This window comes from Lontra canadensis, unplaced genomic scaffold, assembly GCF_010015895.1.
Source record: "Lontra canadensis isolate GAN:19392208 unplaced genomic scaffold, GSC_riverotter_1.0 scaffold45, whole genome shotgun sequence".
NCBI lineage: Eukaryota > Metazoa > Chordata > Mammalia > Carnivora > Mustelidae > Lontra > Lontra canadensis.
Genome location: NW_022631039.1, coordinates 3212739 through 3239168, shown reverse-complemented (window position 1 = coordinate 3239168; position 26430 = coordinate 3212739). Strand labels below are relative to the sequence as shown.

The 26430-nt window shown below is 44.8% G+C and overlaps 1 protein-coding gene across 1 annotated transcript in view; it reads left to right on the top strand.

Annotated features, from left to right (window-relative positions):
- The window catches only part of AUTS2 (activator of transcription and developmental regulator AUTS2), a 1079185-nt gene that overhangs the window by 304228 nt on the left and 748527 nt on the right, over positions 1-26430 (top strand). The window lies entirely within an intron of this gene.

Here is a 26430-nt window from a genome sequence, read left to right as displayed (position 1 = left end):
TTGTTCTGTTTGAAATTAAGTATTAGAAATTTTTATTTCTAATAAAATTAGAGAAGTGGGGAAGCTGTATGTGCAACCTCGTAATCCGCTTTCCACTTTCCCTTCCCACATTCTGTGCTTGATTTGTATAGATCGCATCTTTGTTTTCTTGAGACCTTTGTACCTGACCCCTGTATTGTCATTAAACCTGTTGCACACTTAGAAGAATTAAGCTTGATATTCTTAATTGAAAACTCAGTGAATAGTTGTTAAGAGTCCACACGGGTTTGTGCCGCTTTCTAATTTGGCTCGAAAGATCTAGTTTTCAGATTTGCTATTTTTGTTGTTAGCTACAGAATTTAGTTTTTGTCCTGGAGTGAAAAGCACATGACCTTGTTGATTTTAGTGGAAATTAGCAAGCTCCAGCTGTTCCCTCAAGGCCTCCAAAACCCGTTTCCCTGGCTTTGTGTTGACAGGACTTTGATGCACAGAAGCAGACGTGACAGTGAGGACAGTTTGTTCTCAGAGGAGTGCTTGCATCGATCTGTGCAGAGAGAGTACGAAATTTCATGGTGGCATGTTTCTGTCCCAGCCCCGGAACCCAAGCACTAGGTTTCTATTGGGAGCAGACATTGACCTCTTTTTTCTGAGCTGAAAACAGTGAATGTATCAGTTTGGGTAGCTTGGGTTATAAGAAACTTAAATTACTTTGAAGTGGAATTACCCTGATGAAAGGGCAGTTGAAAGCCCTTGACCCTGGACAGAGGATTGTCTAGTGTCTAATCTTGGCTCAAAATGCACCAGACATAATGAGAGTCATTATGAACTGCCGATCTCCTAGCCCTCCCCTCCACGGGCCCTATTAGACTTGCAAAAATAGCAAACACTGTGTGTGTTTGGCTTGGTGCCCACTGTGTACTAGAAAAAGAAAGCGTACCTTGTTCGCTCTCCAACCAGATACTGGTGCATCGTGTTACAGCTCCGCTTGGTTCTGAACTCCTCTGTTCAATCTCATCCTGACAGATGCTGTCGTTGCCACCCCTTAGCAAGACAAATACAGCCGCTCTGCGGGAGTTGGCTTTTGCCCAGCTGTGCTTGCCAGTACCCCAAGCTGATGTGCTTGCGTACCTGCGGGAAGGTAGCTGCCTGCAGACCTGTTCTCTGCCGTGATGGGCATTGCCTTTTGAGGTTTTGTCATTTCTGAAGGAGAAGTTGTCGTTCTGCTTGGGTGACCAGATAAGTTGCGAGTCCTGAACTTCTCCTCCTTTTTATTTATTTATATATTTTAAAAAACATTTATTTATTTGACAGAGATCACAAGCAGGCAGAGAGGCAGGCAGAGAGAGAGGAGGAAGCAGGCTCCCTGCTGAGCAGAGAGCCCGATGCGGGGCTCGATCCCAGGACCCCGAGATCGTGACCTGAGCCCAAGGCAGAGTCTCAACCCACTGAGCCCCCCAGGGGCCCCTCTCTTTCTCCTTTTTAAACTACAGATGTTTCTTTGTTGAGCACCCGCTAAACATGCCCAAGGAGGATCCCTGCCCTGTAGGAGCCTGCGGTCCTTTAGGTAGAAAGATAAGCAGGTTACCTGGGACCTTGGTAGTTGTGGGCCGGAAGGACTGGAGGAAGGAGGAGAGGAAGGAGAGGAGCCTCTTAAATGGCCTTCAGGTGAAGTGCAGCTTGGGCACGTGGCCTGTGCCTGCGTCCGTGGTGAACGAGAACGAGCCTGATGGGCCTGCGCTGGGCCTGGCTTTGAGGCCGTAGGCGATGCAGAATCCACGTAGGATTTTCAAACGGGGCAGTAGGCTCTCCCGCTTGCTTTTTTCGAGACCCATTGCCCTGGCAGCAGCGTGAAGACTGGGACTATAAACGAAGTGAGAGTTGGGGACTGTTCAGTTGGGAGGTAGGAGGCATGGAAAGTTTTTGAACTTAAAAAAAAAAAAAATGAGGTCCTAAGTTCCGATAGAAGGAAAGAGAGAACGTGGGTAAGGGCAGGAAGGACTTAGAGAGATTTAGGAGTCTAAAGTGAGGTAGTAATTTTTCACCACGTGAGGCCAGTCACATAACTTTTCTAGAAAGGAACTCGTTCCTCCCCCGGAGCTCTGCCCTCTTCTTTCTCGGCTTCTCTCTGCGGGCCTCCGGCCTGCCTGGTCCCTCAGTCTGCTTTTCCCCTGCACCTGCACCATCCGTAGCATCCGTCCTCTGAGACCCACGGATGTATTTTGATTAGATGTATTTTAGACCTGCTGCTGTTTTCCTAGGTGATCGCTGGGTCAACTTGAACATGATTGTATCCAGCAGCGAATTAACCATCTAGACACTAAGTGTCAGGGGCGAAGATACTAATGGGAAAGTCTAGTCAGTGAGTCACGTTCCCCTTAAAAGATTTAAATGCAGATTATTTGAGTAAACTTGAGAATTACCGATTGTCTTTTTTTCTTCCCCTCCCTTCTGTCCTTCCTCCCTCGCTGCTTTTCCCTTTTCTGTTTTCCCTTTTCTTCTTTCTTTTCCTCCTCTCCCCTCTCCCTCCTCTTCCCCTTCCTTTCCCTTTTTCCCCTTTCCTTCTCTTTTTTTCCCTTCCTTTCTCCCTTTTTCCCTCTACCCTTGTCTCTTCCATTCCTCTGCCCTGCCTGGATGCATAACTGAGAGAGTCCAGCATAATTATGAGGCTCCTGGGGGCGGTGTGTGATACAGAGTAACTGGGTGACTTTGTGTGAGGAGACACGAGGGACTGTACGGAGACTCTCAAAAGGCCAGTCTCCCCGCAGCTTGTTCCTGACACGGAGGAAGCTGTTATTTCCCGTTGGGATGGCCCCGAAACTGGGGAGACGTCTGGAAGCTAGAGATCGAAGGCAGCTCATTAAACTACTTTGCCCATGGATGAGTCGAGTATAGATGGGGCTTCAGAAGTAGCGATGTATTCTTGGTCTGGGAGACAGGTTTGGTCAGGGAGGCAGGGGCCTGTCTGCCCAGGTTTCTCGTGCTGCTGAGGACCGACGAGCCTTGTCTTCATGGCACGGCCTCTTGGAACGGAGTGGTCTGCTGCCTTCCGAGTCTGTGTGGGCAGGGGTGTCTGCAAGGAGACGTGACGGGCTGCCCGAAGGGAACGGACACGAGAGCGCGTACTACGTCTGGACACGTTGACATAGGTCGGGGTGGCATAATCTCAGAGCCGGAGGAAACCCTGGAGGCCGCTCGAAATGGGCGAGATCTGGAAATTCTGCGGGGGATCAGGAGCACGGGTTCTTCCACATCGAGAGGACAGGAGGGTTCAGGCATTGATTGTCAGGTCCTTAAATGCAGTGTAGTCGTCGTCTCCTCCTTTTATCCTGTTTCCTCGTTGCGTCTGAAGGAAATGCTGCGGCGCCATCTGTCGATTTGTGAAATGCTGCAGGGTCCTCTCCTCCCTGCTATGTCGGTGCCTCTCCCCAGGTGCCGGCGAACCCCCACCCCGGGCCTGAGGCGGTGCTGTCCGTACCACTCCTCCTTCAGGAGCTGTCAGGGATGCGGCTGGGAGGTGCGGTGTACCGGAGAGGGGTCCTGGTACCCAAGTGTGCTGGGAGGGGGCCTGTCAGCAGATGTTTTGGGGTGAGGAGTTCATGGTGCACATCTCAGATTCTCCCGGAACGTCTTGGAAGGATTCTGTGCCTTCAGGAGTCTCCTGTTCAGTGTAATCTTCACTACTTTAGGGCTGACCTTTCTGAAGCCCTTCTTGAGCTCTTGAACCTTCTAAGTGACTGCCCATTCCTTCTAGATCTGAATTCTGGAATGCAAGACCTGATGAGTCTAATCACAAAAGGCCTTTTCGTCTCATCCAGTAAGGCCTGTTCTCCCCAGCGTTCTTGTTCCTAGGGGCTCCCTGCTTCCGTCCTCCCATGTCCCTCTTCCGCTGCTCTCTCCGTTCTTCTGTGAAGCTCCAGAGTCACTGAGTTCCCTCTGCCGTGTTCCCGAAGCTTCCTTGCCACTCATGGGGGCGTAGAGGTGCCTTCCTGTTTTTGTTTCTGCGGCTGCAGCAGGAAAGTAGGCTTTTCAAAAGAACATTTTCCCCTTTCTACTTTTATTTTTATGTATTTTATTTATTTTTATTTTTATTATTATTATTTTTTAAAGAGCAGCAGGCAGAGCAGGCACAGGGAGAAGCAGGGTCCCTGCTGAGCAGAGGGCCCAGTGAGGGACTCCATTCCAGGACCCTGGGATCATGACCTGAGCCGAAGGCAGACGCTTGACCGACTGAGCCACCCAGCGTCCCTCCTTTGTATTTTTACAGAAAGATACAGGTTGGGAAGTCCTACGTTGGCCGCATGCTTGTACTTAGCACTGTGATAATAGAAATACATCTTAAGTCATGACATTGCCCTGGGAGAGGCTGCAGTACAGTGACCAGCCCCAAACTAAACATGATGGAAAGTGAAGGTAACAGAATGACCTCTGTGACATGGAGAACATGGGGTTACAGAGAGGGAGCAGTACAAGGTGACCAGGGCAAGGAGCAGGGAGCGAGTGCAGGGGACAGAGGGTGGCATGCTGTGGGAAAGCGGGAGGCCCACCAGAGCAGAGCAGAGGGAGGACGTAGAGGGAGGACGGTCTCGGATGCCTGGATCGGAAGCAAATGGCGCAGGCTGTTGGACGCCAGGGAAGGGAGCTTAGGCCAAGAAACTGAAGTCAGTGATAGTAGCTGAGTAGCTGAATAAGACAGAAACATGTGGGATGGCTGGTAGGGAGAGTTCCAAAGACCAGCCTGGAGAGACTGCTGAGATAAGCCAGCTGTGCTCACAGTGGGAAGAATGGAGGTTGGGAAGATGATTCAAAGAAAGAAATGACAGGGCTTGCTGACAGATCAGCGCAAGCCTTGTGGGGCCTGCGGATCCTGTTTCAAACTGTAATGCTCTAACGTTATAGGTGTGTGTTGACGGAACTCAGTCCTGTTAGGAAAGATTGAGATTTCATAGTGACATCTTACACTGTGTTTGCACAGCAAAAGCAACTTTGAAAAACACTTGTATAAATACCACAGCCTTTGTTCTTCAACGTCTGTATCAACTTTCTTACTTAGGAATGTAGGTGACACCCACCCACTCTCCAGGCTTAGTTTGTTGAAGGCTCAGCCCATGAACAGTGAATCTGGTGGCCAAGTCAAGGACTAAATCCGCTCGTCTTTTTTCCCATTCCTTTTGAGGGAAAGGAATCTGCTTTACAGAAACATTTTGAAAGGTGTCCCTTCGGTGTCAGGTTGTCTTTTGGCTTAAACTATTTGTGTTTCCAAAAAATCAATATAAGAGCCCACTTCAGGGGCTTTTCCAACCTACTTAGATCTCCTGAGCCTAACACACGCCCTCCCAGTGATGCCCGAGTCTCCCCCGTCTGGCTGCAGGCTTGGGAGCAGGTCCGCCCGCAGGCACCCTGCCAGGGGATGAACTTGGTATCTCCGCCTTTCCTGAAACACTGTCTGCGGGAAGTGAGCTCTCTGATCCATCGTTTTTGCTGGCGAGACCAAGGGAACGTGAAGGAATACCTTTGAGTCCATGAATATTGGATGAGGGGTATATAATTTAAACTCACAGCCCTGCTAACCCTCTCGCTCATGGGGGACACAAGAGGAACGTGGGCAGTCATGGCTCCTGCCAGGCGTGTGTCTTCTCTGGGCACATCCTTCTCATTTACGTAGCACAGACCTTGGGAATAAGTAAACGTTGACTGATGATTGTCATTTCTTTTAGCTTCGGAACCTCTAGATTTTTTTTAAAGATTTTATTTATTTATTTGACAGAGAGAGCACAAGTAGGCAGAGAGGCAGGCAGAGGGAGAGGGAGTAGCAGGCTCCCCGCTGAGCAGAGAGCCCGATGCGGGGCTTGATCCCAGGACCCTGGGATCATGACCCGATCTGAAGGCAGCCACTTAACCGACTAAGCCACCCAGGTGCCCCTAAAACCTCTAGATTTTGAATGACATTTACTGAAGTGGAATTGGGGTCAGTATCTGTGTATAGAGCCATCAGGGTTTTAGTGGCAAACCCTGCTGATACCCACTTCATAAACTGTAGCAGTAACAGTAATGATACCATCAGCCAACATTTCTTGAGTGTATATTATGTGGAAGGTTGTATTCGAAACCCTACAACCCCTTTCATTCTCTTAATAAATGTACGAGGTAGGTATTCTTATCATCCCGGTGTTAGAGATGAGGAAATCGAGGCACAGAGGGGCTACGTGACTTCCCCGTGATCTCAACAGTAGAAGTAGTAGATGGAGTCGGGATTTGAACCTGAGGAGGCAGGCCCCGGTTCCCAACTTCTCTCTGTACCCTTCAAGGTGAGAAAGGCAGCTAACAGATCCTTTCCAGTGTCCTTAATTTTGTGGGAGTCTGGAACAGGGTGCATTACCCTGGAGCGGGGGAGGCTGGGAAGGCTTTCCTGAGAAAATGCCTGTCAGGACGACACATAAAGAATGCGCAGGGGCTCTCTGGTGAGGTGTAGTGGATGGGGGTGTCCCAGCACGTGCGGTGGCTGTAACACTGAAGAGAACAAGGCGGTTTGAGGAACATGGAGGAAGCCCCTTGGAAGGGGGAGATGAGAGAAAGTGTGTCCTAGAGTGAGGCCAGCACCCGCCAGGTCAGGAAGGGCTTTGCAGGCCCTATTGCAAGGATACGTGGGACCTGAAAACGTAAAGGATTAAGGACAATGGTGACTTATAATGAGATTTTTAATTGTGATTTGTAGTAAGTGTATAGTTAGTTGGTCTTTGTCCCATTCCTGGCATAGAAGTTCCTCAAGTGCTTGGAATTTTCTAAGTGATGAGATCTGTGTGATGAGAGCCGAAAAGGTCTTTTGTGATGTTAATGGGTGACTTGGAAAGCCCCTCTGGGACTCAGGGGTGCAGGCCTTTGCCCTGGAAACCAGTGGTAGGATGAGAGGCTTGGAACTTTCCATCCCATCCTAGAACCTCAAGGGAGGGGAGAGGGAGGCTGGAGATCGTGTCCAGTCACCAGTGGCCAGTGATTTCATCGGTCCCATCTGCGTAACAGAGCCGCCCTGAAAACCCGAAAGGATGGGGTTCAGAGAGCTTCTGGGTGGGTGAGCCTGTGGAGACTCAGGGAGACTAGTGTTCCTACAGAGTATGGACGCTCCTCACCCCTTCCCACACTCTTTGCCCTAAGCCTTCCTCTGGCTTTCCATCTGTATCCCTCATAAGACTGCCAAATCAGCTGGCCAACCTAAGAAACGGTTCTCTGAGTTCCATGTGCCTCTCCAGCAAATCCGTCAAACCTGAGGGGAAGCTGTGGGAATCGGACTTGTGGGTCTGTCAGAAGCACAGCTGACAGCATCACTTGAGGCTGGCGTCCGTGTTGCTTGACCGTACTGGAAAAAAGGGAACATGCTAGAAGGACTTTAAATGTTAAGAGTTAAAGTCAAAGCAGACACGAGAGGGATGGAACCATGGGCATGACGTGATGCGCTGGGAGTCAGGGAAGTTGTTTCTGGCCACGGATGTGGCCGATGAGTCGTACAGGCACGTGTGGGTGTAGAACAGTCAGGAAGCAGTTGCTTTTGTCCAGGTGAGACCCGGTGGTGGCCTGGGCCAGGGTAGTAGCAGTGAGGACGGAGAAGCCCAGGAGCGCCTTGGAGGTGGAGGACGGGCGATTCGGATGCGGAGGGTGAGGGTGAGGGTGAGGAAGGGATTTGCGCCCAAATGAGGAGTGAGAAGAAACGTGCAAACCAGCCAGATCGGACCGTGTGGAAACGTTCCTCAGTGGACCTTACTCGGTCAAGAGAAGGGTTGTGTGAGAGGAGGTGGATGGCAGAGTGACTCCGGCCACAACATGGGCAAACACACGCACATGTACACGTGTGTGTGTGTGTGTGTGTGTGTGTTCAGACGTCTCTGCACACCAGCCTGCATCTCCCGCTGTGGAGGTCAGACCACCTGAATAAAGTGGTCTTTAGAACAGACGTCGTGTCTTTGGTGCCTCTGGTCGCCTGGGCGTTGCGGTGTCAGTAGCCCAGCGCCACGGTTCCTCGTCATCAGACTTTCTCCTAGAGAGAGCCGGAGCGCAGAGTGAGGCCCACGTGTCTGGGAACACGGCCCAGCGCGGGCAGAGGCAGAGGCATCCGCATCTCCGCAGACCTCCTGGCTGGGCTCGGGGAGAGGTGGTGCCCCCCGGGGCATCAAGTCCAGCCTTCTCCCTGCCTTGGGCTAATGCTGTTCGCCTCGAAACGTCTTCCCGTCTCTGGCTAGAAAACCTCCAGAAGCTCCGTGCTGATCGCTGCCATGTCCGACGAGGTGTCTCCCGCCGAGCATGCCCGCTGGGTCGGGTGAGATGAATTCCCCGCCGATGGGGGTTTCTCAGTCGCCACCTGGTCGGGAGCAGGGCTGCCTCCGCCCTGGCCACCTTCCAGGAAGCCTGTGCCGCGCGGCGGACGGCTGAGGCTCTTAGGTCTTGCCGTCTCGTCAGGCTTTTCTAGCCCCGGTTCGAGCAGCTGCGCGAGTGGTCACGCCTGAGGGCGCGGCCTTGCCGGTGCTGGGGAGTCAGCCTCAGTGGTGGGGGCGGCTGTTTTGAGGAGTTAAATGTGATGTTTGAAAAACCGGACGTGAACGCTGTGGGAATGAGCTTCCACAACACTGGGACTGGGGTTGGGCCCGACGGGATGAGCTGGGTGACTGAATGCCGTGTCTCACTCCGATCAGGCTGCTGAGTTGACTTCGATTGTTACAGGATTGTTTTTAATCCCTGGAACGCGCTGCGCTGAGGCAATGATGTAAAAGAATGACGCGAAAGAAACAGGAAACGTGCAGCTTTGCATCAGGGATCTGAAAGACTGGTAGTTGCTGAGAACACATGGAACATTTATACCTGCCTCCTGCCTCCGCGTGTTCCCAGAACTCTGATGCAATACCCGGGTTTCCTCAGCTCAGGGCCTGCCCGTTTGATGGACTGATTGATGGACTGATTGACTGATTGATTGATTGATCTAACTGTCTACAGTCTGCCCCTCCCACTGCGTCCTGGGAACACAGACGGACTGTGGACTGTTTCCCGGCATCTGGAGTAGCACCTGACACAGAGTACGCACTCCGTAAAGTTTTGTCATTTAGGTAAATGACTGACAATTTTTTTTTATCTTACGAGCATCAGTCATAGTTCTATAAAACAGGCTGGCGTGCTGCCATACGGACGTCTGATTTTGCTCTGTGACGGGTTTTCACTCAGGTTTTAGAGTAGTTGGTTGTCCCGGGTTGGTTGTCTTTCTCTTTAAAGAGCGTGAACATTGGCATAATTAAGTTGCATCTACAGGGGTACTCGTGTACCCGTTCTGCATCAAGGCGGAATTTACATTTTTTCTTTAAATTAGAAAACCCACTAGTCAGTAGTTATCAGTCCCGCGGCTGAGGGAGACTCTCTTGCACCTGCCAGGCTTTGGCCGGGGTCCTGGGCTCCTGCCAGGAGAAGCGCTTTGTTCCCCTTGGGCTACGATCCCAGCAGCGGAGGAGGCTGGATTGTGGGACCGAGTTGTCTTGGCAGTGGCAAGTGTAACATATTTCAGCTGGTGATTTCTGCATGATTTGTATGAATTTCTGTCTGACAGGAGTCACAACAAAACCGTCATGTGACTTGTGTCTAAAGCGATCAGTCAGTGGGAGCTGTGGAAATCCGTTTGCATATGTCAACAGTTTAATCTTCTAATAAACTTGCCAGTGGAAAACTGACACTAGAATTGTTTCTGTATTTACTGACTAGGAAGATGTGGTTATCAAGTGTACTGATTGGAAAATTCTTTAAAATCCCAATCTTTAAATTGGGACCATATGTGTGTTTTCTTTCTCCAGCCAAATCTATTTGTACATTTACCCACACATGTACACACACACGCACACACGCACGCGGCATACAGTTACACTGATGTGTTTGTGTTTTGTATGTATGTGTTCACACAGAGCACACATGTGATTCATGCATATGCACGTGCTTTAATATGCGTATAGATTGAGATGTAAGGAAGTGAGGGAAGTTTCCTCCTGTGTTAATGGAACAACACAGTTATCTCTCTCATGGGCTCCTAATCTGTCTTGAGTTGGTTAATATGTGTATAGTCCTTAAGAACATGGCCTAGCACAGAAGTCTTCCGTAAATACTGACTTTCCTTATGTTAGAGTATATCGTCATCTGTCAGCCTCAACATAGGACTTGTGGTCTGTCACTTCTTCTTGTACCAGTTTAGCTCCAAAGGCAGGCTAGCCTCGCTCCAAAATCACTGTGTAAAGGGAAGAACATTCGGTGAATGTACTATTACTCTAAAAGGCCCGCAACTAATTTCTGTGCCATATAGGAAATATTAGGAGCTGTATTTTCAAATGAAAACCATCTATTAAATACCTTCGTAATATTGATTCCTGTTAAAGTAAACTGTTTCTCTAAGTCGTCATCACCCCCTAGAGTCTGTTTTCATTGTCAAAGTAACACTGTCTTTGCTGAAAATTTTAATTACAGGTTTGAAAGACAGCTGTCTATTTATTAGGAAAAAAACCAGAAGAGGTATATGCTGTGGTCTGAATGTTGTTGTCCCCCCACCATACATATATTGAGATCTTAACCCCAAAGGTGCTTAAGTCATGATGGTGGAACCCTATGTGCGAGACCAGTGCCTCCTAAAAGGGGCTCCAGAGAGATCCCAGGCTGCTTCTACCATGGGAGCATGCGATGATGAGTGTGCAACCTAAAAGAGACTCCCCCCCCACCTCCCCCAGATACTACCACGCTGCCTCTTGGATTGTGGACGTCCCAGCTTTTAGAACTATGAGAAACACATTTTATTGTTTATCATCTACCCTGTTTGTGGTATTCTGTTATAGCAGCATGAACAGACTCAAAGACAATATTTAAGTGACCAAGAGGAGAGAAAACCATGTGAAAGGAACGTAGTAGAATTTGGGAACATTGGTAGGTTAGTGTTTAGGTACACACACACCTAGAAGAGTAATACCAAGGGCACATATAATTTTGAGATGGGCTTCAGGAAGTAATGATGGTATTGAGGAAAAGGTATGAATTGTAGTCAAAATGAGTGTATGAACTGGCGATGTGAAACTGTTGAATAATTGGAATTTTGTTGGAATAGGTAAGTAGCTCATTCTGGACAAAAGATTCACAGCAAGGGATTGTATCACTTCTGTAATTTCACAGAATACAAACGAAGTCGCAGACGGTCAAAGGAAAGACCACAGAGTTGGTTAGTAGAAGTGCAGGGACCGAACCGGACTCTGATGTGCTGGGAAATAATGGCCACCTAGCTGTGGTTGGACGGAGATACTGTGGAAATGGAACAAATGAACTTGAAATGTTGACCTTAACTCTCTAAGAATAATTCGAGCCCTGAACTGTGCTATATACAGAGTCTATAGATGATTCTTAATAAAATGCCTTTCTTGTTTTATTATGGGTAAAGAAACTCGACTTTACATTTCTCCTTTGGGTCAGGTTTGTTTGAACATGTTCAAAAAGACAGCATGTTTCTTAGATCCCAGCCATTGGAGTGTGTTCTGGGCCTCGTTCAGCATGGCTGCTTTTGTGATTGGAGTCATGTGCATTATTATAATAGTATTTTATCTGTGTAGAAGACCGTTGAGGCATTTGTATTTAGGGTATTATATTGGTTTTTAAAAACTATATGGGTAGGATATATTGTGTTTGAGTTTTGGAGCAGAACCTGAGTTAAAAAGGGGGGGCCCTGGGTCTACTGGGGCTGAGAACACGGAGCTAGATGTTTGCCTTTGTTAATATGGCCTCCCTTTTTCTTTTTAATCAGTTGGGAGAAAGATTATCCTTTGGTAGCTTTTTAGACTTTGAAATTCAGAGAGGCAGTGATTGCTGGGGGAAACTTTCTGTGTGCAGGCATGCTTTCTTTTAAGGTTTCTTAAGTATGCTATGTTGTACCCTTTAAAGATCAGATTTTATGATACCCAACTAGAAATAAGTATTCAACAGAGCGGGTATTGGTAGCTAGGGGGGAGTTTGAGGACAGGAAAGCAACCTATTTGTTGAAAGGGTCCGATGGATTTTAGATCTGCACCCTTAAGATCCTGAGTATTTTGAGGGGCAGGAGGGTATAGCTTTAAAAAATAGAAAAAGTTGGTATTTGGGGACAGCTGACCTGGTTTTCTGAATCTCTGCTCTGCTGGTTGTGTGTCTCTGAGGTCTGCTTCCCTTGTCTGGGAAATAAAGCTAATGATACCTGCTTCACAATTTTGTTATTGAGGTATAATTGATACAACATTTTAGTTTTAGATCTACACTGTAATGGTTTGGTATTTGTATATATTGCAAAATGATCATCACAGTAAGTCTGGTTAACATCTGTCACCATACAGAGTTGCAATTTTTTCTTCTTGTGATGAGAACTTTCAAGATCACTTCGTCAGCGACTCTCAAATACACAATACAGCGTTATTAACTGTTACCGCCATGCTGTGCGTTACCTCCCATGACTTATTTTGTAACTGGAAATTTGTACCTATTGACCCTTTTCACCCATTTTGCCCCCCTCTGACACTCTGCCTAAGGTAACCACCAGTCTGTTTTCTATAGCCACGTGAGTTATTTTTTTGTTAGCTTATTTTTGGTTTTGTTTCTAGATTCCACATAAAGTGAGACCATTTGGGTATTTATCTTTTTCTGTCTGACTCACTTTACTTAGCTTAATGCCCTCAAGGTCCATTCGTGTTGTCCCAAATGGCAAGATTTCATTGTCTTGTGGCTGAGTAATACCCGTGTGTGTGAGTGTGTGTGTAACATTTTCTTTATCCATTCATGGACATTCAGGTTTGGCTACATGTCTTGACTATTGTAAATAATGCTGTAGTGAACGTGGGGGTGTGTGTGCATCATTTCGTTGTGTGTGTGTGTGTGTGTGTGTGTTAAGTAAACTGCACCAAATGTGGGGCTCACAAACCAAGATCAAGTGTCACGTGCTTTACCGACTGAGCCAGCCAGGTGCTCCTGCACATAATTTTTTGAATCAGTGTTTTCATTTTCTCTAGATAAATACCCAGAATTGGAATTACTGGATCATATTTCTATTTTTAATTTGTTGAGGAACCTTTGTACAGTTTTCCACAGTGGCTGCACCAATTTACATTCCCACCAGGAGTGTACGGGGTTCCCCTTTCTCCACATCCTGGCCAACATTTGTTATTTCTTATAGCTGCTCCAGCAGGGCGAGGTGATAGCTTATTATAGTTTTGACCTCTGTCCCCCCCATTGATTACTTACGTTCGAGGATATTTTCATGCACCTGCTGGCCATCATATATTGTCTTCGGAGAAATGTCTATTCAGAGCCTCTGTCCATTTATTTTTAATTGGATTGTTTTATTTTTCTGCTTTTGAGTTGTATGAGTTCTCCATGTATTTTGGGTATTAACTTCTTATCAGATGTATGATATGCAAGTATTTTTTTTTTTTCCTATTTGTTTTGTCAAAGGTCTCTCTCACTGTGCAAACACTTTTTAACTTGACACAGTTCCACTTGTCTGTTCTTGTTTTCGGTGCCTTTGCTTTTGGTGTCAAATCCAAAAACTCCTTGTTAATACTGATATCAAGGAACTAATCGCCCCTGTTTTCTTCTAGGAGTTTTATGTTTGAGCCTTACCTTCAAGTCTGTAATTCGTGTTGAACTAACTTTGTTCGTGATACGAGATAGTGGTACATGTTCCCTCCATTGCATGTGCTTGTCCAGCTTTCCCAGCACCATTCATGGAAGACGGTGTCCTTTTCCCACTGTGTGTTCTTGGCTCCCTTGTTGTTCTCAGTAACTGAATTGACCATATATGCATCAGTTGAGGTCTGGGCTCTGCTCCACGGATGTGCGTCTCCTTCCTAGGCCGGTGCTGCGCCGTGTTCATCACCACAGCCTTGCCACGTGGCCTGAAGTCAGGGAGCTCCATGGCTCCAGCTCTGTTCCTCCTTGAAACTGCTGTGATCATTCTGGGTCTTTTTGGGGTTCCATACAAGTTTTAGGATGATTTGTTACATTTCTGAGCGATATACCATGGGAACTTTAATAGGGCTTGCTTTGGGTAGTATGGACATTTTAACGATGTTAATTCTTCCAGTCCATGAGCTTGGAATCTTTTTTCATTTATTTGTATTTGCTTCAGTTTCTTTCATTAATGTCTTACTGTTTTCAGTGTATAGACTTTCACCTCCTTGGTGAAATTTGCTCCTAGGTATTTCATTCTTCTTGATGCGATTATGAGTGGGACTGTTTTCTTAATTTCTTTCTGATTGTTATTAGTGTATAGAAATGCAACACATTTTTGTATATAGATTTTGGGTCCTGTAAGTTTACTGAATTTATTAGTACTAACAGTTTTTTGTGGAGTCTTTAGAGTTTTCTATATACAGTATCATGTTCTCTGCAAATAGTGATAGTTACAGTTTTTCCTTTCCAATTTGAATGCATTTTATTCTGTTTTCTGGCTAGGAATTCAGCATACTGTGTGGACTAAAAGTGGTGAGTGTGGCTGTCTGTGTCTTGTTCCTGATCTTAGAGGGAAAGTTTCCAGCTTTTCACCACTGAGGATGAAGTTAGCTTCTGGATTGTCTCTGAGATGTACTTCCCTTGTCTGCAAAATAAAGCTAGTGACGCCTGCTTCACCATCTTTAAATAGCATTTTTGATATGTACTTCACAATCCACGAAACTCAGCCAATATTCAAGAGTACAGCTTGGCAGTTTTAGAACCAGTTATGAACCATCCCCACCATCAATTATAGACCAGATTCTCATCCCGGAAAGGGACCCTGAACCTCTACCAGTCCCTTCCCATTTCCTCCCAAATTTCCTCAACTCTTGGCAACCACTAGTTTGCTTTTCGTCTCTATGGATTTGCCTTTTCCGGACGTTACATGTAAATGGCGTCATTCAGGATGTTGTGCTTTGTGTGTAATGTTGTTGAAGTCCATCCGTGCCGTGGCAGGGGTTAGGAGTAAATGATGTTTTTTATTCTCAAATGCTCCACTGCACGGATATACCACAGTTGGTTTCTCTGGCCATCCGCTGGCGGACACGATGTTTTTGTGAGTACGACAGGAAGTCAGTAGTGTTTAACAAAAGCAACATATATTTTTGTTGTTTGTTTTTACCGAGTTTGGACAGGCTTCTTGCGTGCGTTAGCAGCAGCGTGTCTTGTTCGTGGAGCACGGAAAGCAGTCTGAGCGAGTGGACCATCTGTCTGTCAGTTGTCTCACGTGAGCTCCTGGTTCATTGAAGATGCCGGGTGGGCACTCCAGTTGGATGCTAGGATTCACACTGCTTTTCTCAGCAGCCAGAAGTGTTCAAGTGTTAGCAGCGGCACTTGTCATCACAGACGCTCCGTGTGTAACTGTAGATGCTGGGTCTGGGAGGATGGAGGGAGGGAGCCACTGAGGCTCGCACAGATGTCAGCTAATCTCGCGCTGATCCTTAATTCTGAGCCTGAGCACTGACCCCAGTATCCAGCTGTGGGGCGGTCACGTTGTGTGCATGGACGGGGGACAGAGGGCTTCGGTAGTTCTGCGCTTGCTGACATTACGGAACACAGAAAATTGCTGGGGGCTTCTGCGACGGTGGACAAGAAGTTTGTGTTATGCATATGGGCCTTTTGCCAAGAAAAGCTCCTGACTGTCCCAGTGTAAGAATTTGGACTGTGAAATTCTAAGTGATTATTAAACAATAAGTAAAATTCCAATCGGAGTAGCTTGTTGCTAATGTCCAAAAAGGTTATCTAAAAGCATGGATTTCGACTTTGTGGGCTGTGGGTTTACCATAGAACTCAATTATTCAGTGCAGTGTTTCTGAATTTCTAGTTAGGGTACTATAGCTTGAAAATAGAGTTCTAGACGAGGCCCAGTGGTTAGTCACTAAGCAAATGCTATTTTTGTGTCTGCTATAGGCCTATCACTGTTAACAGTACATATGGAAAAACAGAATACATATTCTTTGACTGTAAGCGCTCTTCCGCCCAAACTTCCATTTGAGACCATGAAACAAGTTGTTAAATTTGAAATCTCCGCTGTTTGCCATCTTACCGGTAAAATTTGTTGTGTAGGCTTTCCGCACTTGCTTGCCATACTCTGCAGAGAGAAAACAGGGCTAACAGCTTGCACGTATTAAGCAGTTAATTTGTACGAAGGCCTCTGCTCACCGCTTTATTTGGGTTATCATACTGATCAGAGGTAGGCACAGTTACTATCCCTGATTTATAGGTGAGGAAACTGAGGCAGGGAGAGATTAATAAGTTCCTGGTTCAAGGATACATAGCTTGGAAGCGGCAGTACTCTTCATGGCTTCCCATTTTATAAGGTTTTACGTCCTCAAAAGTGTTTCAGAATTTCAGGTTTTACTCTGATACCCTTTCTCTAAATCCCATGTCTATGAACAAATCAAAACAAATCTGTGGTTTATTTCTTAGGGAATTCTATGTGTAGATAAAATAGTTGTAGGTTGTAATTACATTATCAATGGCTTCTTTATTAACAGTGACCAGCAGTAGCTCAGCTACTAAGCTTTATCCCTGGGGTAGTCAAGTAGTTAGAAGAAGATTTGCAAGTGGAGTGGCGGCTGTCGAGTGAGCCTCCCCCAGAGTAATTCTGAGTAACTTTGCAGCCGGAGCTGCAGCTCGTTCCGGCCGCTTCTCTAGACAGTGTTGTTCAAAAGACACTCTCACTCCCTTACCTCCCCTGCTGGCAAGCATTCTCCAGAGAGCTTACGCCTGTGGCCTGTGGATCAAAGACATTTTCTCAAATACTGAGAATTTTGCTGCTCCTGAAATTAAGCATATAGAAAATACACCTCCATAATGTAACCGAACTAATTTAAAACACCCTAGTGTGGTAGTATTTGTGCTTCTCCGAGTTTCCCCAAGGAGCTTCATTAGGCATGCAGACGTTTTTGACAAACAGGAAAGGGAGAGGATTATTACTTTCCATCTCTTAGGACACCTGCGCTATCTCTTAGTTGTAATCGCTTCAACTCCTCTGTCTTTTTTTTTTTTTTTTTTTAAAGAGAGGGTGGGGCAGGTCGTGAGGGAGAGAGAGAGGATCTTATGCAGGCTCCATGCCCAGCTTAGAGCCCAGTCAATGCGGGGGTTTCAGATCGTGACCTGAGCGGAAATCGAGAGTTGGACGCTTAACCAGCTGAGCCACCCCGGTGCCTCAACTCTTCTGTGCTGTTATTTCCACTTAGATAACAAGGAAATTGAGACTCAGTGAAACGAAATACTTTACATCATTACATCACTTCCATGTCACGATGACATGAAAGGAAAAGGGAGACACTTGTAGTGTGAGCTGATTTTATCTTTTTATGGGTCACTTTACCTTTACTGTAGTTGGGACTTAATCTACCACTAGAACATCCCAAACCAAGTAGAAAATAGAACGGATATGAACTAGTATATGTATTTAATGTATGCTGTGTGACATATAGAAGGACTAATGGAAAATTCCTGAAAGATTATTTCCCTTCTGTGCCATGCCTTAGTAGTAATAACATGCCTTGCATGCTTATGGGGGTCCCATTACTGTGTCAGACATTTTTCATGTTTCATCTCCTCTAGTTCTCAAGCTAGCACCAATCTGTGAGAGGTGGGTGCTGTTTTAATCTGCAGTTTCATAGATAAGATGGCTGAGACTTAGAACTAAGTTAAAACCATTCGCCGGTGGGCCTGAAGCTAACAATTAGCAAAGCCATCGTTTTTTTTTTTAACCACTGTGCAGTTTTCCATGCCCACTAAATTACAGAGAAAGGTTTACTTTAGTTTTTTCTACCTCTCAGTTCAAGCTCCCACCAGATATACATCCCCAGATGGGATTCTGCTTAAAAATATGATATACTTAATATTTGATTCTTTATAAAACTATTTAATGGTTCCTGATGTTATCAGGAAAGTTGCTATTCGTTTCTCAAGATCTGAGTTCGTTGTTTTGTTTCCTGCAAACCGTCCCTGATTATGTTCCTCTCTGTGTCCCTGTAGCTCCTTGTAGGCTAGCCCTTGGGATTTTCCCCACTTACACTCTGGCCTTTTTTAAGAGCAAGTTGTCTGGTTCAGTTATTAGCCTTTTTTTGTATTGCAAGCACCTTATTGGTGCCTGGTGCACAGCAGATGGTAATAGATGTTTGTTGAATTGAATTAGATATTTAATAACTGTTTGAATTTAATTACGATATTTACTTTCTGGTGTGCACTTCAGGCATTTCAGGAAGGTCATTGCAGCATTAGGTGCCTGTGGAGACCCTCCAGTTTTCAGGCTGGGAATTGATGACTTGCCATTCCTGTAAGAGAACAATGGAATGCATGATTGGGGCTGATTTTTTTCTAAATACTGCTTAGAACACATAGTATTATTTTTCTTCTTTAAAGGGTGTCAGTGATGCTGCCATGCTGAATAAAATCTTTTTAGTTTAATAAAATAAAAACCTTTTTAAAGGTATCGCAAGGTTTCTGCAGCATACTTTGTGAGCAGCAACATATATCCCAATGTTCAGAAAACCCCATTTTCAAAGCTTCGCTTTATTGATTTATATCCTATTGAAAGTAGCATGAGCAAGTGGAAAGAACGTGGATTTCAGAATGAGGTCCCTGAATCAAATTTCTGGTTCAGCCACTTCCTAGCTTTTGACTTGGACAAAATTTTTATTTTTTAAACATAGTTTACTTTTAAAATGGGAAAGGTACACATTGGCAGATTTTAGGATGAAATATACCGGAAGGAAATGTGTCATATCATTTCTCAAAGATATCTATGAGTTCTCTGTGGTAGCTTTTGGTATATTTTTATTTTAATTGAATACTTTTATTCTAATTATGTTCTAATTACATTCTTAAAAATAGTGTAAGCATAAATATATATACACACATATATATGTATAGATATCCAATATGATTAACATATAGTGTTATATTAGTTTTAGGTGTACAATATAGTGATTCAACAATTCTGCACATTACCCAGTGCTAATTAAGATAATATACAGTTAATCCCCTTCATCTGTTTTCACCCATCGCCCATCCACTTCCCCCCCTCCCCCGTAGCCACCGATCTGTTCTCTATAGTTAAGATTCTGGTTTTCTGTTTGTCTCTTTTTCCTCTTTGTTCGTTTATTTTGTTTCTTAAATTCCACGTATGACTGAAATCATATGGTGTTTGTCTTTCTCTGACTGATTTATTTCACGGAGCATTATACCCTCTAGACTCATCCATGTTGTTGCAAAGAGCAGGATTTCATTCTTTTTTAGGGCTGGTGTTCCAGGGGGCACGTACACAACATCTCTGTGTGTTCATCTGCTGATGCGTGTCTCGGCTATTGTATGCAGTGCTGCAGTAAACCAGGGGGTGTTTACTTTCTGAATCTGTTTTTTCATATTCTTTAGGTAAATACCTTGTGATGGAATTACTGGATAGTATGGTAATTCTACTTTGAATTTTTTGAGGAAACTCCATACTGTCTTTCACCGTGGCCGCACCAGTTTGCATTCTCACGAACAGTGCACGCGAGTCTCTTTTTCTCCACATGCTGGCCAACACCTGTTTCTTAGGTTGTTGATTTTAGCCCTTCTGACAGGTGAGGGTGATAGCTCACTGTGGTTTTGATTTGTATTTCCCTGAGGATGAGCGGTGACGCGCATCTTTTCATGTATCTGCTGACAATCTGTGTATCTTCTTTGGAGAAAGGTCTGTTCATGTCTTCTGCCCATTTTTAATTGGATGGACTATTTATGTATTTATTTATTTACAGTGGTTAGTTGCATTAAGTTCTTTATATATTTTGGATACTAACCCATGTTGGATATGTCATTTGCAGATATCTTTTCCCATTCGGTAGGTTTTCTTGTGTTTTGTTGGTTGTCGATTTGTTTTGTTTTATTGATTATCTTTGCTGTGCAGAACTTATTTTCATGCACTCACAATACTCTGGTTTTGCTTATTTCTTTGGCCTCAGGGGGCATATCTAGAAACACATTGCTAAGGTTGATGTCAGCAACATTATTGCTTATGATTTCTTCTTGGATTTTTATGGTTTCAGGTCTCACATTTAGGTCCTTAATCCATTTGTGTGTGTGTGTGTGTGTGTGTGTGTGTGTGTTACAAGAAAGTGGTCCAGTTTCATTCTTTTGTGTATAGCTGTCTAGTTTCCCCAGTGCCACTTGTCATTTTTCCATTGCATGTTTTGCCTTTTTTGTTGCAGATTAATTGACCACATAATTATGTTTTTTTTTTTTTCCCTCGGCACTCTATTCTGTTTTGTTGATCTACGCGTCTATTTTTTATGCCAGTACCATACTGTTTTAATTACTACAGCTTTGTCGTATATCTTGAAATCTGGGATTGTGATACCTCTAGTTCTTGTTTTTCTGGTGTAAACATATTGGGACTTATTTCTCTGATCACTTCATAATCAAGCACTGCCACAGAATTTCTGGTCTAAAGTTCCAAATTTAGATCAAATAACATCAAGTTCTGCTCTAGACAGATTTTGTATGACATTTAATAAAGAAGAGGGATAGAGTCATCCATAGATAGCAAAGTTATGCCATAACAGTAAGTACTATATTCACATACTTAGCACAAATTCTAGCTTAGAGAGGACAGATTTGTAGAAGATAGTAACAGTGAGTATGGCAGTAAATATGCAAGAAAGAATTTTTCTCAGTTCTGGCAATAATTGCCCTGGTACCTATTTTAGTGAGAGTTCAGTATTGTTTCATTTTTACTTATCTTTAACTCAGCAAATACTGTTTTACAAAAACACCAGGAGAAATCTCTTTAACATAACATCCTAAATTTGCTCATCGGCACTTATAGCCGATTAGAAGTTCTGATTATCTGGCCCTCCTCCAGTCACTGGTCCACGCGTTTTAATTTTTCAGAATATGGTTTTTGGGTTGTTCTTAGGTTCTTTTATTTCTTATTTTTTATTTTAAGATTTATTTATTTGAGAGTCAGGTTGAGCATGAGTGTGGGGGGCATGGGCAGAAGGAGAGAGAATTCCAAGCAGACTCCCTGCTGAGCATGGATCCTGACTCAGGGCTCGATCTCATGACCCTGAGATCACAACCTGAGGTGAAACCAAGAGTTGGACACAGAACCGACTCTGCCACACAGGCACCCCACGTTCTTAGGTTCTTTGAGCTGCTACCATGGAACTAGACGTCCAGAAGCTTCTTTTTACTTGGTCTGATTTTAGGGCTTATGCTAGAACATCTTGATTTTGAGAACCTTGATCACATTTACTTCTAGTATTTCTTGATTGAGCCAAGTTAGATGTTGAGAATATCATGTGATCACATTTCTTGTGTGTTTAGGCCTTTCTGATTCCAAATAGCGCTATAGTTTTTCACTGTGTAGAAAATAGGACTGTAGTTTCTGAGTTTCTGTAGTTCACCTTCTGATCAGAATTGCATTTTTCATTTCATCAATCTGTGCTCTGAAATTACAGAGCTGTGTAGAGGCCGTGTTGCCTGATAGTGTACCTACAGCTTTCAAGAGCTCAGAATGGGTACAGTAAGGCCCTCTGCTCATAGAGGGTGGATAGTAGCCATCGCTTTTTACTTGGTTCCTTTGAGGACTCACTAAATCCACACAGTGAATTAACTAAGGCTGTTTGAGAAACAGCCAGTGGGATAATGAACACTTTTATGCTTTTTAAAATGACTGTGGGGAGAATGATCAGAAGAGGCAATTCCAAAATGGCAGCTGGGTTTTCATTGTTCCTCTGGGACTTACATTGAGAAGTACGCTTTTAGCTGATTTCCCCTTTAACGGGAATTCATTAGGGATGTCCATTAGCCAATGAATAGTAAGAAAAAGGAGCAGGTTAGTTATTTTACTGAGGAAAAATGTGACTTTAAACTTTGAGTTAATTATATTTGGGTGGATTACAAGAGCTTCCCCTTCCCCAAATCTGGAAAATGGATTTAAAGACCTTGGATTTTATTTAGAAAGAAGGAGAAGCAGACTGAGTTTCTGCTTAGATTGATCCAAAGAGACAATGTTAAGATTTTAATTTCTAGGTACCTTACGAGTAAATTGTCTTTCCTAGACTTTTATGGCAGTTTCTTATTTCTAAGGATTGAGACCTTTTATGTTGATAGTATTTACATTTTCTTCTCTTCTAAAAACTGTTAAAGTGTGGAAGTACAAATTTATACTTGTGGTGTTTGCTTTATTAATTTTTTAATTTATTTTTTGTTTTTAAGTATTTTTGTGCTACTCATACTTCTTGGTGTAAAGATAAAAAATGATACTAAATTAAAAAAAATCAAAGTCATAAATGCTCAGTGCTCATTAAATTATTAAGATGTTAATGTGCTGATGGGGCGCCTGGGTGGCTCAGTCAGTTAAGCACCAACTCTTGAATTTGGCTCGGGTCATGATCTCAGGGTCCTGGGATTGAGCCCCACATGGGGCTCCCTGCTCAGTGGGGAGTCTGCTTCTCCCCCCTCCCTCTGCCCCACCCTGTGCTCTCTCACTCTATCTCAAATAAAATAAAAATAAAAAAAAGAAGAAGTTTTTAATGTGATATCAGATGGAGCTAGTTGACAGGCAACAGCACGTGGACTGGGACTTCCCATCAACTCTCTTCAGGGTTTGGACACTTTGGAGAGAGGAGACATATTTTTGAGTAGCTAGTGTTTTTGTTTACTTCTGCTTTTTAAATCCTCAGTGCAGAGAAACACTGTCCGTGAAAAGTGCCCTGCACTTCACTGGGAATCATCATGGTAGCTTCATTATGTAACTCGTGTGACCTTGGGCGTGAGATTTTGCCTCTCCGGGTCACAGTTGCCCGATCATCAGAATTGTACTGTTGGACTAGATCATGGTTCTCTGTCGTGTGTTGTTACGGGAAATGTGCCCGTGTGTTAGGAGCTGGGTGCAGTCTCAGTGTAAACTCACCAGGCATATCTTCCTGCCTTCTTTCCATATCTGTTGTACCTGAGTTTTTTGCCACTGAAACATTATACATTTAAGGAAACATATTGAGGACTAAAAGGAATTCAGATGTACATACATGGTGATGAGATGTAACGCCTTTTCTGTTCACTGTTCTCTGCCATTTCGGGTGCTCTGACGGCCAATTTGAGGGTCACTGCATGAGCCGACAATTACAGTCTTTGTATTGAAAGTTATGTAACTGCGAGAACATTGACATTTTTGTCTTTCCCTCGTCCCCGTCCTGAATCTGTGGCCTTTTCTAAAGAAGAGTTCATGTATTTTATTTACACGAAGCCTGTCATGATGTAGTTTGATGCTGGCACTGGAGGGTGGTGGGGTGACGGCAATGCCGTCAGCACCCTAGTTCCTTCTGGTACCCCCCCTTCAAGCCCCCTGCCTCTCTGTTTCCAGTGCCATTTCTTGTCGTGTTCCTCTTTCCTTCCAGTTGAGTCTGGATCCTGGCAAAATGGAAATCCATGTCTCTGAATTTAGTATTGCCTCCCCCCACCTCCTTCTTATCTTCAGCAACAATATGATGCTCCGATGGCAGCTGCTCTATTAAGCCCAAGAGCTTAAAAGATTAAAGATTAAAGAAACCCCGAACAGCAGTCAGGTGGGGGGTTCAAGGGCCTGTTTCTCTGAAGGTTTGCGTTTTCATTCTGGTGGTTGAGTAGAAAATTGCAAACAGGTTGTGTTCAGCAGCTGGAATGCTCTTGCACATCTGGGCAGACCCAGCCTGCTGTCGTTTCCCGTTCACTGGGAGGACAGCGGCCGGAGGTGGAAACTGCAGGCAGAGATGCTAGAATTCTTGGTGTGGACAGTCCTTGGAACTTCTTTGAGGACGCGTTTTCACAGAAATGTCAGCTTGTCCTCTGTTCTCCTCTAGCTCACTGAGTACCTAGCTTTGAGTCAGTTGCTGAAGACAGGCCTCAATAAGTTAATAAATTCCTCCCAAAGACTTAGCCCCAAGACAGGACTTGTTGCGGCTCTCAGTAAATTCCTGCTTCGGAGCCCAGAGCTGGGGGCCCGCGCCTCCGTCCCTCTCACGTATCTCTCAGGCTCTTATGCTTGGGGATTTAGGCTGTGGTTGCTAGAACCCAGGAGGGCCTGCCTCATGCGTGCTCGGTTCGCCTCTGTTACGCGTTTGCCTCTGCTTGCTTCGGACGGAAGTTTCACAGAGCGAGTCGTGGGAAATCCAGAGCGTCTGCGGATTTGCTGGGGGCTCCTGAAGCACAGTTTTAAAGTTAGATGTGGGTTACTTCATTCTTCCTCTTTCTTTTACCATCATTTTCCCATTGCAATTAGAATTTCACAGCTGGATGGGGAGCCCCTGCTGTGTCCTCCGGTGTTGAGCAGATAAGGTAATTGTGCGGCTGTTCCCTTCTGATGGGATAGGGCGAGGCAGGACCTAGGGCCAACTGCAGTGCTTGTCCCTGTGGGCAATCAGACCCATTTTTAAAAAGGGGATGTGCTGGTCAAGTAAAGCAGGACTGCCCTTTCAGTTGCTATTTTTGGACAACTTCCTTGTTTTATAGATGGGGAAAGAGAAGCCCAGAGAGTTTCGCTTTTTTCAAGGTCACAGAGTTGGTCCGTGGCTGGTCAGTGGCCCGACGAGGTCTAGACCCTGTTCTTTGTGGGCTCTTTGAGAAAATCAAGTGGTCCAACTTCCATCCTTAGTGGCACTTTGGGTCCTAAGTATGCACAGACCAAGGCTTTCATGTTTGGACTCTTGTATTTTAGGATTATTAAGACTGATGTGCTTTTAGATGAACCAAATGGATTTTGGAGATTGTAAAGGACCCATTGTGATGGCTAGAACAGCTCTCCGGTGGGGCTCCCAGACAGTTCGAGTTGCAATTGTTCTGTAACACCATATGGATTTCCAAGTAAATACATTTTGCATATTGCTTACAAATTATCTTCATGAATAATGAAAGCTGTGCTACAGGAAGCTAGAGATTATGAGAGGCTGTTTTCTTTTTTTTCCCCCCTTCTAAACTCTATTTCATTTCTTTGTTTCTTTTGCTTTTATTTTCTGTGCCCTCAGGGGTATGTATTTGAGTTGGAGGGTGATTGGGAGGGAGAGTGCTATTATAGGTTTCTCAACATCTGTGTGTCTTTATGAAACATCGTCTCTTTTGCTACCAGCAAGGGCTTGCCAGTTCAGTACAGTACACCCTGGACCACACTTTCTCCTGTGCTTATTGTGCTGTATTTTGTTTAATTTCATCTCATTTAACTGAGATTCCTTCACAGGGTTCTGTGCTCCTTTCAGGGAGCACCTCTCAGGGAAGAATCCTCTGCCATTAAGATCTCCTCTGTACCGGCTTCTCTCTAGGAGCCCCCATGACTCCCAGTAGCTCTCCTCACAACCTCATAAGATAGGTATTGTTACCTTCACATTTTAGGTGAAGAAAAGCAAAGGCCTGGAGATTGTCTCTTCCCTAATTATGCACCTGGGAGGTATAGAACTGGCATTCAGATGTGGATCTGATTTAACCCTAGCATGCTTTCCAAAATGCCATACCACGTCTTCGCCTCCTCTCTCTCCCTTCACCTAGCCTTTTGACCGTACACACTGTGCTGGCATCTCCAGGGGGTTTCCAGACTCTGTGTCTAGAGTATAGCTTACAGATTCTTTGGTCCCAGCCCACACAGTTAGAAATCAGTTTATGCCACGATCAAGTGTACATGCTTACGAATGCACATGAGAAATGCATGAACACACCCATGCTTACATATAAAACTAGGACAGAGTTTTTCCAAGTGGTAACTTACTACATGCAGTACACTGTCACATTTCCTTTTCTCTTCTCTTCCACTAAAACACACACACACACTCGCACATACACGTGCATACTTATGTGGTGGTGATCGCCACTAAATTGATTTTATGACCTCGGACACCTGCTCTGGAAGGGTGCTGTCCGAGGTGGGGTTCATGCCTCCCCCAACCCCCGTAGGATTTTTGGGATGATCCATTGGCATACGGGACAAAACAGTAGAAATTGTGTTTAGGTTCATTATCTTTAAGGAAGACACATGGAACATGATCGATTACTGACTTTATTGATTGGCTTGAGCTGGCAGTCTGCTATCTGTGGGACAGTCAGTGCCCCATAAGGGTGTGGCAGGTGTCCTCTGGGGGGATTGGAAGTTTCACAAAATGTCAGATTCCTTCAGCCTTTACACTTTTGTTCTCCCCACGTTCTGGGACACGTTCCAGTTTGTGTGGGTCAGAAAGTGCATTACCAGGTTACACTCTTTACTTCAACCCTTACAAAAAGGACAAGTTATTTTTACAAATTCCTTCAGATGACCTGTGGAATGAGGTAGCATAAGCATAGGGGAACCGCAGGAAAGTTGTAGAGCTTGTAGTGCCCTTATTTTTACGAGCTCCTTATCAACTGTGTTACTAAGGACAGATAACAACTACGGAATCATATCTACTAAGGAGTTGGACAGAAGATTTAAATTATAAAAACAATTGG